This window comes from Pongo pygmaeus, chromosome 3, assembly GCF_028885625.2.
Source record: "Pongo pygmaeus isolate AG05252 chromosome 3, NHGRI_mPonPyg2-v2.0_pri, whole genome shotgun sequence".
Taxonomy (NCBI): domain Eukaryota; kingdom Metazoa; phylum Chordata; class Mammalia; order Primates; family Hominidae; genus Pongo; species Pongo pygmaeus.
Genome location: NC_072376.2, coordinates 171,389,081 through 171,405,360, shown reverse-complemented (window position 1 = coordinate 171,405,360; position 16,280 = coordinate 171,389,081). Strand labels below are relative to the sequence as shown.

The 16,280-nt window shown below is 38.7% G+C and overlaps 1 long non-coding RNA gene across 1 annotated transcript; it reads right to left on the bottom strand.

The window, feature by feature from the left end:
- Positions 1-290: 290 nt before the first annotated feature.
- On the bottom strand, positions 291-6,151 carry LOC134739479 (uncharacterized). Its single transcript, XR_010126163.1, has 2 exons — positions 5,713-6,151; positions 291-1,250 (listed from the first exon to the last, which is right to left on the bottom strand). It is a non-coding gene; the product is annotated as an uncharacterized LOC134739479 (long non-coding RNA).
- Positions 6,152-16,280: the final 10,129 nt, after the last annotated feature.

Here is a 16,280-nt window from a genome sequence, read left to right as displayed (position 1 = left end):
CACCTCCAGCACTGCAACCTTTGTGATAGGGACAGGAGGCAGAGAAATTCTAGGCAGAAAAGGGTAGCATCCCTGCTGAGGGCCCCACCCTCAAGCCTGGAACCACTGCCCAAAGTGATAATTTTGCATCCCCATTTTCCTGCTTGAATATTCCCTTCCAAAACCACCCCTGGCCCACCCCACCCCCTATCCCGTACCCGTAAAAACCCGAGGCTCCACTGGCAGAGGGCAGAGAAGGTGTATTAGTCTGTTTTCACGCTGCTGATAAAGACATACTCAAGACTGGGCAATTTACGAAAGAAAGAAGTTTAATGGACTTACAGTTGTCTGTGGCTGGCGAGGCCTCACAATCATGGCAGAAGGCAAGGAGGAGCAAGTCATATCTTACATGGATGGCAGTGGGTAAAGAGAGAGAGAGAGCTTGTGCAGGGAAACTTCCATTTTTAAAATCATCAGATCTTGTGAGACTTATTCACTGTCACAAGAACAGCACAGAAAGACCTGCCCCCATAATTCAATTATCTCTCACTGGGTCCCTCCCACAACATGTGGGAATTATGGGAGCTACAAGATGAGATTTGGGTGGGGACACAGAGCCAAACCATATCAGAAGGGGAGAAGAGAAGAAGGAGCTGAATGTCAGAGAGAAGCAGCTTAACTTCAGAGGGACAGCTTGATGGCAGGACTTTGTAGAAGAGTCCAGCTGGAGATGGCCAGACTTCCGGGGAAGAATACCTTCCTGCTCCATCCCCTTTTCAGCTCCCCTTCCCACTCAGAGCCACTTCCATCAGCAATAAAGTCCCCCACATTTACTATCCTTCTATTTGTTCGTGTGACCTGATTTTTCCTGGATGCTGGATAAGAGCTCAGGATACAGAGGCCATCACACTGACCCTCTGTCCTTGCAAAAAGACAGAGGGTTTACTGAACTGTTAAACACTTAAGCTGTCTGCAGATGGCAAAGCTAAAAAAGCGCTGCCTGTAACACTACTTCTGGGGCTTTGGGGGTCTTGGGTATGCCCCTCTAGACACTGCTGCAGGGCCCGCACAGAGCTCCTGCTGGCACCCAGAAGCACTTGCCCCAGCTTCTGCACCCACTCAGCTGTGCCCCTCCGCCTGTGATGGGTAGAGCACAGCAGATATGAGTGAGTGAAGCCAGCCAAAGTGGCCAGCCAGCTCCAGTGTCCGCATTCCAGTTCCCACCCTTGAAGAGGTCGGAGAAAATTTCCTGTTTCAGTTGTTTGGTAATCCTAAAGAGTAAAACAGCACAAAATGAATGTTGGCTGAGAAGCAGGTGCATAACACATTTTTCAGCATTCTATGATGTAGCTAAAAATGTTCCTTTTTTTTCCCTCCCGAGACAAGATATTGCTCTGTCCCCAGGCCAAAGTGCAGTGGTATGATCATAGCTCACTGTAACCTTGAACTCCTGTGCTCATACAGTCCTCCCACTTTGGCCTCTTGAGTAGCTGGGACTACAGGCACATGCCACCATACCCAGCTAATTTTTACTTTTGTCTTTGGTAGAGATGGGGGTCTCACCGTGTTGCCCAACCTGGTCTCAAACTCCTGACCTCAAGTAATCCTCCTGCCTTAGCTTCCCAAATTGCTGGGACTACAGGTGTGAACCACCTCGTTTTTATTAATGAAGAATTTGAGGCATACAAAACTAAAGTAATTTGCCAAAAGTTATGCCTCTGGTCAGTGACAAAGCTGGAATTTGAACCTGGATCTGTCTTCAGTCTATGTATATTATTCTTTACTAAGAATGCCCACCAGCAGCCCCTTTGGAGATTTGAAAAATCCACATGCCTGGTAATATCCTTTATGAACTGGGGCAGGGAGACAATTGTTAACACTTATATATAGACTACAGATTATATATTAGTAAGATAACAATATTAAATTTCCTGGTTTTAGTAATTGTACTGTGGTTATATAAGATAATCTACTTCTTTCCTAGGAAATATACATTTAAATATATCTCTCCATATCTAGATACTCTGTATCTATATATATATGTAGAGATAGAGAGGGAAAATAATACATGAGGTAAAATATAAACAATTGGTGACTCTGGGTGTGGCGCATTGTATTTTGTACAAATGCTGACAATAATATATCGCATCTCATAGCTCTTTTACTAAATAAGGGGTTTATTTATTCTGTCCTTGAATGTGGGTGGGCATGTCTGTGGCACAAATTATGCTATATGACTTCCCAGGGTGATAATAAAAGGCAATATAGCTTCTGCCTGCTTCTCTAACATGCTCACTCTTGGAACCCAGCCACTATGCTCAGAGGAAGCTCAAGCAGCCCTATAGGAACTTTCCTGGAGAGGTCCACATGGGAAGGAACTGAGGTCCACAGCTCTCAGCACTGGAGAACCGAGTCGATGACCAGCACTGATTTGCTAGCAATAGGAGGAGCTGTCTCAGAGTTAGATACTCCAAGCCCCAGTTAAGCCACCACACCTGCAGATGCTGCATGAAGCAGAGGTGAGCCTTCTTTCTGAGACATGCCCAAGTTGCAGATAAGTGACTAAGAAATAACTGTTGTTATTTTAAGTCACTAACTTTTGGGTGTTTATTATGCAGCAGTAGATAAACACAACTCTGAATAAAATTAACATGGCAGTTCCTTGTAATATTCATTCATGCAGCTTTTTTGTAAGTTTGAGATTACGTCAAAATGAAAAGTTTAAAAAGGTCATGCCCAGAACCTGTCTCCAGAAATTTTAGTGCATGTGGGTATGTATATTTTGCTTGTTTTGTTTTGTTTTTTTGAGATGGAGTTTCGGTCTTATCACCCAGGCTGGAGTGCAATGGCATGATCTTGGCTCACTGCAGCCTCCACCTCCCAGGTTCAAGCAATTCTCCTGCCTCAGCCTCCCAAGTAGCTGGGGTTATAGGGCCCACCACCACACCCAGCCAATTTTTGTATTTTTAGTAGAGGCAGGGTTTCACTATGTTGTCCAGGCTGGTCTCGAACTCCTGACCTCAGGTGATCTGCCCCACTTCAGCTTCCCAAAGTGCTGGGATTACAGGCGTGAGCCCCCGTGCCCAGCCGGGGCACGTGTATTTTAAATCAACAAACTAAACCAAGATTCCTCAGGAGATTCTGATATATACCTTCAATTACAAATCACCAGTCTAATTGAAAAAAGCAAATTGATGGCTGTTTTAAAAATTATGTGTTTTTAATATTATGGCAAATGAAGTTATTCTAAAGTATTGTAAAAAAGTTAATAAATTAAAAACAATATATAGATGGCTGAATATTTTCTTAATTATTACCTAAAACCAATTTTTTAAATGTGATATTCCTTAAATTAAAGTTTGAAGTCATTCTACTTGGCTTTTTAGTTTCTTTCTAGACTAGGCCTTTTCTTGCCTGACTGCCATGTTTAATAGATATTAACTATCGTATACTGTTTTTTGATTAAAGTTTTCCCATGTTTCCATTATGTGCAGATTCAACTTCAAGTCTTTTTCAGTAATTTTATGGCCCTCCCTCCTCTATATGGTTTCTTCCTACCTTTTCAGTTTCATTTCTTGCCACTTATTCTTGTGAATTTAATGCTTCATTTCTACTAAACTACCTATATTCCAGAATACACTATGCTGTCTCCACACTCCTCTGTCCTCTCTCTCTATTTATGTCCTGCCAACTTTTCAATTTCCAATTAATGTTGCAAGTCTTAATCCAAATACCATCTTCTATGTGTAGCTGTTAAGAAGTTTATGCAGCCCTTTGAACTTATCTCCATTATAGCAATTATAATATTAATTTAATACTCCTCACATGTTTACTGAGTGCATATTGCATGTCTGCCAGTATTTTAGGCACTGGGGATGGGGAATTAAATAAAACATGTCAACAATTTCTGCCCTTGAGGAGCCTAATTGTATTGCAATTGTTAACATACCCTCTGTCTCCCCACTGGGGGGGTACACAACTTGAGAGCAGGGTCTCTGTCTTCATTATTTTTGTATCACCTGCACCAAGCAGTGTCTGGCCCGCAGCAGAAGCAGGATGGTTTTCCATTATTTAATGAATAACCTTATAATAGTATCCAAAGGAAAATCCTTGTTTCAAGTTTTCTCTGTAATATGAAGTAATTAAATAGTCCAATGATCTTGTGTCCTAAACCAATCATTACATTTTTTCTTTCTTTCTTAGCATTTTTATTATTTTATCACTTCTCCTGAGTAACTCAGGCATCACGCTGTTATTTCTAGGAAGAAATATAACTTCTAAGCAGAGATGGTCCCAGGAAAATTGTGAGGAAGATTTTATTTTGCCCGCCTTCAAACTCTCCTCTGTCCCAGGCAAGCCCCCTTTCAAAGACTGTATCTCTTTTCCTCCATAACCAAACTTCCTTTCAGGGAAGGCTCTGATATCATCACATCAGCTAATTATTGACACCTCAGTAAGAATATGTGAGTATATGAAATTATATTAACTTTTCCACTAGAATTTGTTTTGACCCTAGTGGACAAATGGAAAGCTATGATTCTATTAAGAGAACTTCAACTACTGGATATACATTCTTGGTGATTAGAATTCTCCCTACCTCCCTGAAATCAGGTAAATGCTCAGTGCATATGCTTATGACTTGTTACTTGTTTTTAGTGGTTACTCTGGGAAATTTCAAGTATGAGTTGGTGGTACTTAAATAAGGAACTGAAAATGTATCTACCATTCCAACCGTGAAACACACAGTCATACACACAAGATTAGAGGTTTGGACAGAGTCAGTTTGGAGCCATTTGAGAAAAGAGGCTGGGCAGTAGCCCTGGAAATAGTTACTATAAATGCTCACTTTCTAGGAAGACATACCCAGATTTGATTTGCTGAAATGATTCTGAATACCTTTCAAGCAGAAAGAGTCTTTCTTTGGACAAAGCCACTGTAAGTTTATTGTTTCAAAATTTTAGACTGTAATGTTTCTATCCAGGACAGAATTACTTGAAGAAAATGGTCATAAAGTCCTTTCAGTTCTCTCATTTACTAATGCATTTTAGCCATCAAATCTACTAAACTGTAGCTTACAGACAAAAACCATTTTAGAGCGTCTATCATATAAAACAATAGATATGAAAATCCTGCCTGTGGAGCTCTTGATACTATTGTATTTCATTTTTGTGTTGGGAATTTTTTATCTTTTGGGTTTTCTGTGTTTTATTATAAACAAGTACACTGACTTCAAATATTGAAAAGTATGTAACCACACATTTTTTTCTGGGCTTAGTGGATGCAGTCATGCTGAGAAAGTTGAGATGATGCCTGGAATTGATTCACTCAGTGCAACGGTCAGATATTCCTTGTTATTACAAGGAGGGGATTATTTCCTTATCCTGTGACTTTAAAAAGAATTGTAAATAAGCATTTAATATTCAATTATTCATTCAACTATTATGTATTGAGCACATACTGTGTATCCAGTAGACACTGAGTTAGCCTCTGGATATTCAGTGGTAAACAAAAGTCTTTTCCCTTATGGAGCTTATGTAAAAAAAGAAGCATGTATTATAAAAACTCTCACAAATAAACACATAACATAAAAGCTGTGAAAAAATAGAAGCATAAGACATGATTCTAGTGGAAGATTCTTATAATGGGATTGTATGAATACAATCAAGGAAACCTCTTGCTTAAAATCCCCAAACGACTTCTTGTTACATCTTAAATCAAGTTCAAAGCACTTACCAACACGTACAAGGTCCTCAATGGTTTTGTTGCCTCTGTCTGTCCAGTCTCGATTCCCTACCACCTTCTCCCTTGCTTCACACCCTATTCACATTGTATTCTTTCTATTCCTCAATAGTTAAAGCTTGTTTCTGCTTTAGGGCCTATGCTCTTGTGGTTCCCTTTGCTTGGAATGTTCTACTGGAGCTTTTTGGAGTTGGCTTCTTGGCAGTTAAGCCTGAGCTCAATAGCCTGTCTTCAGAAAAGCCCTTCCTTTACTATTCAATTTAAATAGCCTATTACTTCCATCTGTCTTTCTGCCATCACATTATCTGTCTGCTTGTCTTCATAGACCTTAGAGCTATTTGACATTCTTTTTCTGTGCATGTTCATTTGTTTACTTATTTATTTTCTCTCTCTCTCAATGGAAAGTAGGCCCCTCGAGATCAAGTTTAAGACTAAAACACTGAACCCAGAAACTAGAATAGTGTTTGGCATGTGAACAATTCTATTACTCTATCTAGAATGATCTGTGAGTCATGCATGCTAAATGTAGCCAAACCCAGTCCAGTGTTTTCTTGAAGTTTTTCTTCCAGCTTGAATAAATAATCAAGTAGAGGACTCAGCCTCTGAAATATGTCTATTAAGAAATTTCTTGGCTAATCACATGCACACATTTCAAGAAGATGAAATTTAGTATAGAGTCACATTATGGCTAAATCCACTTAGAAAAAGCAATCTTGAAAACAAGCAGCAGAGTTATAGCTTAGTTGAAACACATATTCAAATTGTATTTTTGAAGATAACACATATTCTCTAAAACATCTGTAAGTGGCCCATGTTCAAATTTTAGTGTTTTCCCCAGAATAGAGAAAAGAGTTACTTCAAAGCTTTCTTTTAGGATAGAGAAAAACACAAGAAAAATTCCTGGTGTTCTACTCTCAGTCTGGGCATAATTTTGTTTCTAAAAGATTAATTGGGAGAAATCTCAAGATGGCTGACTAGATGCAGCTGGGAAGTGCAGTTCTCACAGAGAAAGATGGGGATTTTGACTAAAACAACAACATTTGAACAGATCTTTGGAGACAAAATGCTGAATGTGGATGGAGATAAGATGCAGTTGATGAGGCTGAAGAGGGAGAAGCTGGGAAGCTCTCATGGGGTACCTGAACACTGGGGCTGGTTTCTGGCCCTAAATGGCTCCTGGGGAAGGGGTGAGTAAAGGGACTAGGGGACTGCTCACTCTCACTGTGGTCCTCTGAGATCCTAGCTGCAGGCAACCCCATGCCACCCATGGACATTTGAGCTGGCAGGGGATCTTCCCAGAGATTAGATAGAGATGGAGCTCCAGCAGGCGCAGACCTGGGGACCTTTGTGCACAAGACTGCTCTGGGGGAACCCAGCCATAAACACCCATCCCTCAGGGCTCTCAGTCTCCCTCTGAGAGGCTCTGGCACCAGCTAACTGCTGGGGAAAAAGCAGGGCCTGCTTCCCCACAGGATTAGGTCACGCCTGTCCTGTGGGCCCACCAGCCCACCAGCCCTTCTGAGGGTCCCTACCTGGCTGCCCCATAAGAGTGTGTACACAGTGGAGCCTCCACTGCCCATCCTGGGTGTTTGTTCCACCTGAATGTGTTTCAGCAGTCTGGGAGGGCTTTGGATCCCACAACACATCTGGAACCCAACCCTGAGTTTCCGGAGGGAGCCATGACCAGGTCCTGGTGACTTGGGGCTGTGGCCTGCATCTTGGAAGTGCCAAGCCAAGATCTATGCTCAGCACTTGAGTGGGGAGAAGCCTACACTCTCAGAAAATTGAGACTGGCGAGTTGTATGGGTTTGCAGTCTGGTATGGGTCCTAGGCATGCCTCCTTCCACAGGACTGGTCCAGTAAGATTGTGGCCCATTCCCCTATTGGACCTAGCCCTAAGGGAGCAACACAGCTAGAAACACTGAACAACACAACAAAAATTGCAGGCACTGTGCCAGTGATTGGAAGTGGCTCCTCACTGCTCAGGGGCAAGTCTGATGAGGGGGTCACCTCTTTCCCCTCCCACTGCAGAGCACAGCTTCAAATGTGAGGATACACAAAGGAGCCACATGGCTTAGCAAGAGCCTGTCTGTGCTCATTGCTCTCAAGTGCCATCTACTAAATGACAGCCCAAAAACTACACCACCAAAAAACATTTTGCTAATTTTCCTTCCTGTGAACCTAAGGACAAGAATTCAACAACAAAGACCTTGTATATAGCCTTAGTCCTCTGAAAACTTCCAGAAACAAAACCAACTGACTAAACTCAACTTATACCACAGTTAAAGGAGTGCCAGCCCTCCAAGTTGAAAAAGAATCAGCACAAGAATTCTGGCAATTCAACCACCAAAGGAGTCCACTGTCTCCCCAGAAATGGTTCTTAACTAGTTTGAAATGTCTGAAATGACAGACATGGAATTCAGAATCTGGGTAACAAGGAAGCTCATTAAGATCCAGGAAAAAGTTGAAACTCAATCCAAGGAAGCCAAGCAATCCAATAAAATAATTCAAGAGGTGAAAGATAAAATAGCAATTTTAAGAATGACCCAAACTAAACTTGAGCTGAAAAATTCACTGCAAGAATTTTTTTAGTACAATCAGAAATATTAACAGCAAAATAGACCAATCTCAGAAAATAATCTCAGAGTTTGAAGACTGGTTCTTCTAATAAATTTAGACAAAAATTAGGATAAAATAATTAAGAAAAATGAAAAAAACCTCAGAAATATGGGATTATGTAAAGAGACCAAACCCATGACTCATTGGCATTACTGAGACAGAATAAACAACTTAGAGAATATATTTGAGGAAACAGTCTACAAAAATTTTCCTTATCTCACGAGAGGTTGAAATTAACATCCAGAAAATACAAAGAACCTCAGTCAGATTCTATATAAGATGACTATTCTCAAGGCACATAATCATCAGATTCAGCAAAGTCAATATCAAAAAACAGAACAAAACAAAAAAGCCTTAAAATCAGCTAGGGAAAAGGGGCAGGACTTATAGAAGGAACCCCATCAGTTTAGCAGCAGACCTATCAGCAGAAACTTTACAAGCCAGAAGAGATTGGGGGCCTATTTTCAGCATCGCTAAAGAAAAGAAATTCCAACCAAGAATTTCATATCCTGCCAAACTAAGCTTTATAAGTGAAGGAGATATAAAATCTTTCTCAGACAAGCAAATGCTGATGGAATATTTTTCAGCTAGACCAGCCTTACAAGACATCCTTAAGGGAGTGCTAAACATGGAATTGAAAGAATAACACCTGCTACCCCAGAAAACACATTTAAGCACATAGCTTACAGGCACAATAAAGTAACTACACAATCAAGTCTACGTAACAACCAGATGATGATAGTATCAAAATCACACACTAGTATAACCTAGAATGTAAACGGGCTAAACTCAAGTTGGATGAAAAGACAAGATCCAATGATCTGTTATCTTCAAGAAACCCATTTCACATGTAATAACACCCACAGGCTCAAATTTAAAGGATGGAAAAAAAATCTACCATGCAAATGGGAAACAAAAAAGAGCAAGAGTTACTACCCTTGTATCAGATAAAACAGACTTTAAGCCAATAAAAATTAAGAAGGACAATGAAGGGCATTACATAATGATAAAGGCTACAATCCAACAAGAAGCCTTAATTAACTGAAATATGTACACACCCAACATTAAAGCACCCAGATTGATAAAACAAGTTTTTCTTGGCATACAAAAAGACTTAGAAAAACCACACAATAATAGTGGGAGACTTCAACACCCCACTGACTACATTAGACAGATCACTGAGGCAGAGAGCTAACAAATACTTTACTTAAACTTGACACTTGATCAATTGGATCTAACAGACATTTGCAGAACACTCCACCCAAAAACCACAGAATATATATTATTCTCATCTGCACATGGAAAATATTCTAAGATCAACCACATGCTTGGTCATAAAGCAAGTCTCAATACATTCAGAAAACTCAAAATTATACCAAGCACATTCTTGGATCACAGTGCAATAAAAATAGAAATCAATATCAAGATCCCTCAAAACTACAAAAATACATGGAAATTAATTTACTCCTGAATAATTCCTGGGTGAACATCAAATTTAAGGCAGAAATAAAAAATTATTTGAGATTAATTAAAATGGGGACGCAACTTAGCAAAATCTCTGGGATGCAGCCAAAGCAGTGCTACAAGGAAAGTTTATAACCCTAAATGCCTTCATTGAGAAGTTAGAAAGATATCAAATTAGCAATCTAACTTTGCATCTAAAGGAGGTAGAAAAAAGAGAACAAACTAACCCCAAAACTAGCAGAAGAAAAGAAATAACTATAATTAGAGGAGAGCTTAATGAAATTGAGATGCCAAAATTCATACAAAAGATTAATGAAACCAAGAGTTGGTTCTCCAAAAAATAAATAAATAAATAAGATTGATAAACCCCTAGCTGGATTAACAAACAAAACAGAGAAGATACAAATAAACACAATCAGAAATGACAAAAGCAGTATTACAACTGGTCTCACAGAAATACAAAAGGTCCTCAGAGACTACTGTGAACAATAATATGCACACAAATTAGAATATCTGGAGGAAATGGACAAATTCCTAGAAGCATGCAATCTCCCAAGATTGAATCAGGAAGAGATTGAAACCCTGAATAGACCATCATCAACTTCTGAAACTGAACTGGTAATAAAGAATCTACCAACCAAAAAAACCCCTGCACCAGATGGATTCACAGCCAAATTCTACTAAAAGTACAAAGAAAAACTGATACGAATCTTACTAAAACTATTCCAAAAAATTGAAGTGGAGGACTCCTTCCCAACTCATTCTGTGAGGCTAATATTATCCTGACACCAAAACCAGGCAGAGATCAACCAAAAAAAATAACAAAAAAACAAAAAAAAACTACAGCCTATATTAATGATGAACATAGATGCACAAGTCCTCAACAAAATAGTAGGAAACCAAATTTAGCAGCACACCAAAAAGTTAATATATCATGTTCAAGTAGGCTTTATTGATGGGATGCAAGGCTAGTTCAACAAACATGATTCAATAAATGTGATTCACTACATAAACATAATTAAAAGCAAAAACCATATGATCATCTCAATAGATGCAGAAAAAGCTTTTGCTAAAATGCAACATTGATTCCTGATGTAAAAAAAAAAAAAACCAGTAACAGAAAAGACATTGAAACAACATACCTCAAAATAAGAGCCATCTATGACAAACCCACAGCCAGCATCACACTGAATGGGCAAAAGCTCCAACGATTCCACTTGAGAACTGGAACAAGACAAGAATGCCCACTCTGACAACTTCTATTCAACATAGTATTGGAAGTCCTAGTCAGAGCAATAGGGCAAGATAAATAAATGGCATCCAAATAGGAAAAGAAGTCAAACTACCTCTTTTGTGGTGATGACATGATTCTATACCTAGAAAATCCTCAAGACTCAGCCAAAAGTCTCCTAAAACTGATAAATGATTTTAGTAAGATTTCAGGGTACAAAATTAATGTACGAAAATCAGTAGCATTTCTATACAACAACAATGTCCAGGCGGTGAGTGAAATCAAGAACACAATCCTACTTACAATAATCACAAAGAAAATGGAATACTTAAGAATACAGCTAACCAATGAAGTGAAAGATCTCAACAAGGAGGACTACAAAACATGCTGAAAGAAATCATAGACAACACAAATAAATGGAAAAACATTCTGTGCTCCTGGATTGGACAAATCAATATTTTTAAAATGGCCATACTGCCCAAAGCAGTATTATTTAATGCTGTTACAGATTTAATGCTATTCCTATCAAACTACCAATGCCATTCTTCACAGAATTAGGAACAACTATTCTAAAATTCATATGGAACCAAAAAAGAGCCCAAAGCAATCCTAAGCAAAAAGAACAAAGCTAGAGGTATCATACTACCCAGCTTCAAACTACACTATAAGTCTACACTAACCAAAACAGCATGATACTAGTACAAAAACAGACGCATAGACCAATGGAACAGAAGAGAAAACTCAGAAATAAAGCTGCACACCTATAACCATATGACCTTTGACAAAGCCAACAAAAACAAGTAATGAGGAAAGAACTCCCTACTCAATAAATGGTGCTAGGATAACTGGCTGCTATAGGCAGAAGATTGACAATGGACCCCTACATTTCACCATATACAAAAATTTCCTCAAAATGGAAAATGGATCAAAGATTTAAACGTAAGACTTCAAACTATAAAAATCCTAGAAAACTCAGACTTGAAGTGGCAAATCAAAAAAAAAAAAAGATGAAAAGAAAAATTATAGAAGACAAATTAGAAAATACTCTTTCTGACATTGGTCTTGGCAAATAATTTTTGTCTAAGTCCCCAAAAGCAATTGTAACAAAATCAGAAATAGACAAATAGGAACTAATCAAACTAAACGGCTTCTGCATAGCAAAATAAATGATCAACAGAATAAACAAAATAACATGGGAGAAGTTATTGGCAAACTATGCATCCAACAAAGGCCTGATATCCAGAATCTATAGGGAACTTAATCAATAAGCAAAAAATAACCTCATTAAAAATGGGCAAAGATGTATGGCATTATTTCTGAGGCCTCTGTTCTGTTCCATTGGTCTATATATCTGTTTTGGTACCAGTACCATGCTGTTTTGGTTACTGTAGCCTTGTAGTATAGTTTGAAATCAGGTAGCATGATGCTTCCAGCTTTGTTCTTTTTGCTTAGTATTGTCTTGGCTATATGAGCTCTTTTTTGGTTTCATATAAAATGTAAGGTTTTTTTTTCTAATTCTGTGAAGAAAGTCAATGGTAGCTTGATGGGGATAGCATTGAATCTATAAATCACTTTGGGCAGTATGGCCATTTTCATGATATTGATTCTTCCTATCCATGAGCATGGAATGTTTTTCCATTTGTTTGTGTCTTCTCTTATTTCCTTGAGCAGTGGTTTGTAGTTCTCCTTGAAGATGTCCTTCATATCCCTTGTAACTTGTATTCCTAGGTATTTTATCCTCTTTGTAGCAATTGTGAATGGGAGTTTGCTCATGATTTGGCTCTCTGTTTGTGTATTATTTGTGTATAGGAATGCTTGTGATTTTTGTGCATTGATTTTGTATCCTGAAACTTTGCTGAAGTTGCTTATCAGCTTAAGGAGATTTTGGGCTGAGATAATGGGGTTTTCTAAATATACAATCATGTCATCTGCAAACAGAGGCAATTTGACTTCCTCTCTTCCTATTTGAATAAGCTCTATTTCTTTCTTTTGCCTGATTGCCATGGCCAGAACTTCCAATACTATGTTGAATAGGAGTGGTGAGAGAGGGCATCCTTGTCTTGTGCTAGTTTTCAAAGGGAATGCTTCCAGGTTTGCCCATTCAGTATGATATTGGCTGTGGGTTTGTCATAAATAGCTCTTATTATTTTGAGATACATTCCATCAATACTTAGTTTATTGAGAGTTTTTAGCATGAAGCGCTGTTGAATTTTATCAAAGTCCTTTTCTGCATCTATTGAGATAATCGTGGTTTTTGTCATCGGTTCTGTTTATGTGATGAATTACGATCTTTGACAAACCTGACAAAAACAAGCAATGGGGAAAGGATTCCCTATTTAATAAATGGTGATCAGAAAACTGGCTAGCTATATGCAGAAAACTGAAACTGGACCCCTTCCTTACACCTTATACACAAATTAATTCAAGATGGATTAAAGACATAAACGTAAGACCTAATACTGCAAAAACCCTAGAGGAAAACCTAGGCACTACCATTCAGGACATAGGTATGGGCAAAGTCTTCATGACTAAAACACCGAAAGCAATGGCAACAAAAGCCAAAATTTACAAATGGGATCTAATTAAACTAAAGAGCTTCTGCACAGCAAAGAAACTATCATCAGAGTGAATAGGCAACATACAGAATGGGAGAAAATTTTTGCAATCTATCCATGTGACAAAGGGCTGATATCCAGAATCTTCAAAGAACATAAACAGATTTACAAGGAAAAAAACAACCCCATCAAAAACTGGGCAAAGGATATGAACAGATACTTCTCAAAAAAAGACATTTATGTGGCCAACAAACATGAAAAAAAGCTCATCATCACTGGTCATCAGAGAAATGCAAATAAAAACCACAATAAGATACCATCTCATGTCAGTTAGAATGGCGATCACTAAAAAGTCAGGAAACAACAGATGCTGGAGAGGATGTGGAGAAATAGGACCACTTTTACACTGTTGATGGGAGTATAAATTAGTTCAACCATTATGGAAGACAGTGTGGCAATTCCTCAAGGATCTAGAACCAGAAATACCATTTGACCCAGTGATCCCATTACTGGGCATATACCCAAAGGATTATAAATCATTTTATAAAGACACATGCACAAGTATGTTTATTGCAGCGCTATTCACAATAGTAAAGACTTGGAACCAACCCAAATGCCTATCAATCATAGACTGGATAAAGAAAATGTGGCACATATACACCATGGAATACTATGCAACAATAAAAAAGGATGAGTTCCTGTCCTTTGCAGGGACTTGGATGAAGCTGGAAACCATCGTTCTTAGCAAACTAACACAAGAACAGAAAACCAAACACCACATGTTCTCACTCATAAATGGGAGTTGAACAATGAGAACACATGGACACAGGGAGGGGAACATCACACACTGGGGCTTGTCATTGGGTGGGGGTCTAGGGGAGGGATAGCATTAGGAGAAATATCTAATGTAGGTGATGGGTTGATGGGTGCAGCAAACCACCATGGCACGTGTATACCTATGTAACAAACCTGCACATTCTGCACACATATCCCAGAACTTAAAGTACAATAAAAAAAAAAATGGGCAAGGAACATGAACAGACACTTTTCAAAAGAAGGCATACAAATGGCCAACCAACATATGAAAAAATGCTTCACATCACTAATCATCACAGAAATGCAAATCAAAAACACAATGAGATGCCATCTCATACCAGTCAGAATGGCTATTATTAAAAAGTAAAAAAAGAAGAAAAAAATCATATTTGGTGAGGCTGCAGAGAAAAGAGAATGCTTATACACTGTTGGTGGGAATGTAAATTAGTGCAGCCACTGCGGAAAGCAATCTGGAGATTTCCAAAGAACTTAAAACAGAGCTACAATTTGACCCAGTGATCTTATTACTAGGTATATACACAAAGGAAAATAAATCATTCTATCAAAAGGACACAATCACTCATATGTTGTACTATTCACAATAGCAAAGATGGAATCAACTTAGGTGCACATCAGTGGGTATATTGGATAAAGATAATGTGGCACATATATACTGGGGAGTACTACACAGCCATAAAAAAGAATAAAATTGGCCGGGTGCAGGTGGCTCACGCCTGTAATCCCAGCACTTTGGGAGGCCGAGGAGGGCAGATCATGAGGTCAGGAGATAGAGACCATCCTGGCTAACACAGTGAAACCCTGTCTCTACTAAAAATACAAAAAAAATTAGCCACACCTGGTGGTAGGCGCCTGTAGTCCCAGCTATTCGAGAGGCTGAGGCAGGAGAATGGCATGAACCCGAGAGGCGGAGCTTGCAGTGAGCCAAAATCATGCCACTGCACTCCAGTCTGGGTGACAGAGTGAAACTCTGTCTCAAAAAAAAAAAAAAAAAGAACAACAAAAAAATAAAATCGTACCTTTGCAGCAATATAGATGCAGCTGGAGGTCATTATCCTGAGCAAACTAATGCAGGAACAGAAAAGCAAATACCACATATTCTCACTTCCAAGTGAGCCAAACACTGAGCACACATAGGCATGTGCTCAATGCAACAATGGACACTGCAGACTACTAGAGGCAGGAAGGAGGGAGGGGAGAGTGGGTTGAGAAACTACCTATTGGGTACTGTGCTCACTACCTGGATGACAGGATCTGTACCCCAAACCCTGGCATTATACAATATATCCATGTAATAAACCTGCACATGTACTCCTTGTATCTAAAATAAAAGTTGAAATTTTTAAAAAAGATTACTTAATTCTTTAAGTAATGGTTAATATTAAGCAAAACAAAAACACTGTCATTTTACTTTCCAAGGCATTTTTGTTGGTGGTTTTCTTAATTTAGTATTTTATAAAGAGTGCTAAACCATATTTGTTAATATTTTTATTGAATGTCAGCAGATCTGCAATAGATCTGTAACTGGTTGGTGTCAATACAAAGAAAATAATTTTGGAACAGTAATCTTCTGTTCCTTGTACGTGCTAATAGCTTTATTTCATCCTAGTATGGCAGTTTTAGAATATTAGAAAAGAGATAGTTGACTCTTACAAAGAATAAATAACACTTCATCAGAATAGAAAATGAGAAGGGAAACCCTCTATAATTCAAAACCTCAGTACTGTATTAACTTACTGCACACATATGACTAACTGGTAGAAGGAACTCTTAGCACCATGATGGTCTAACTTATTTACTCTTTCTCTTTTTTGAAGGGGAAAATAATGATGACCACTTGATATCATGTGGAACAAAAC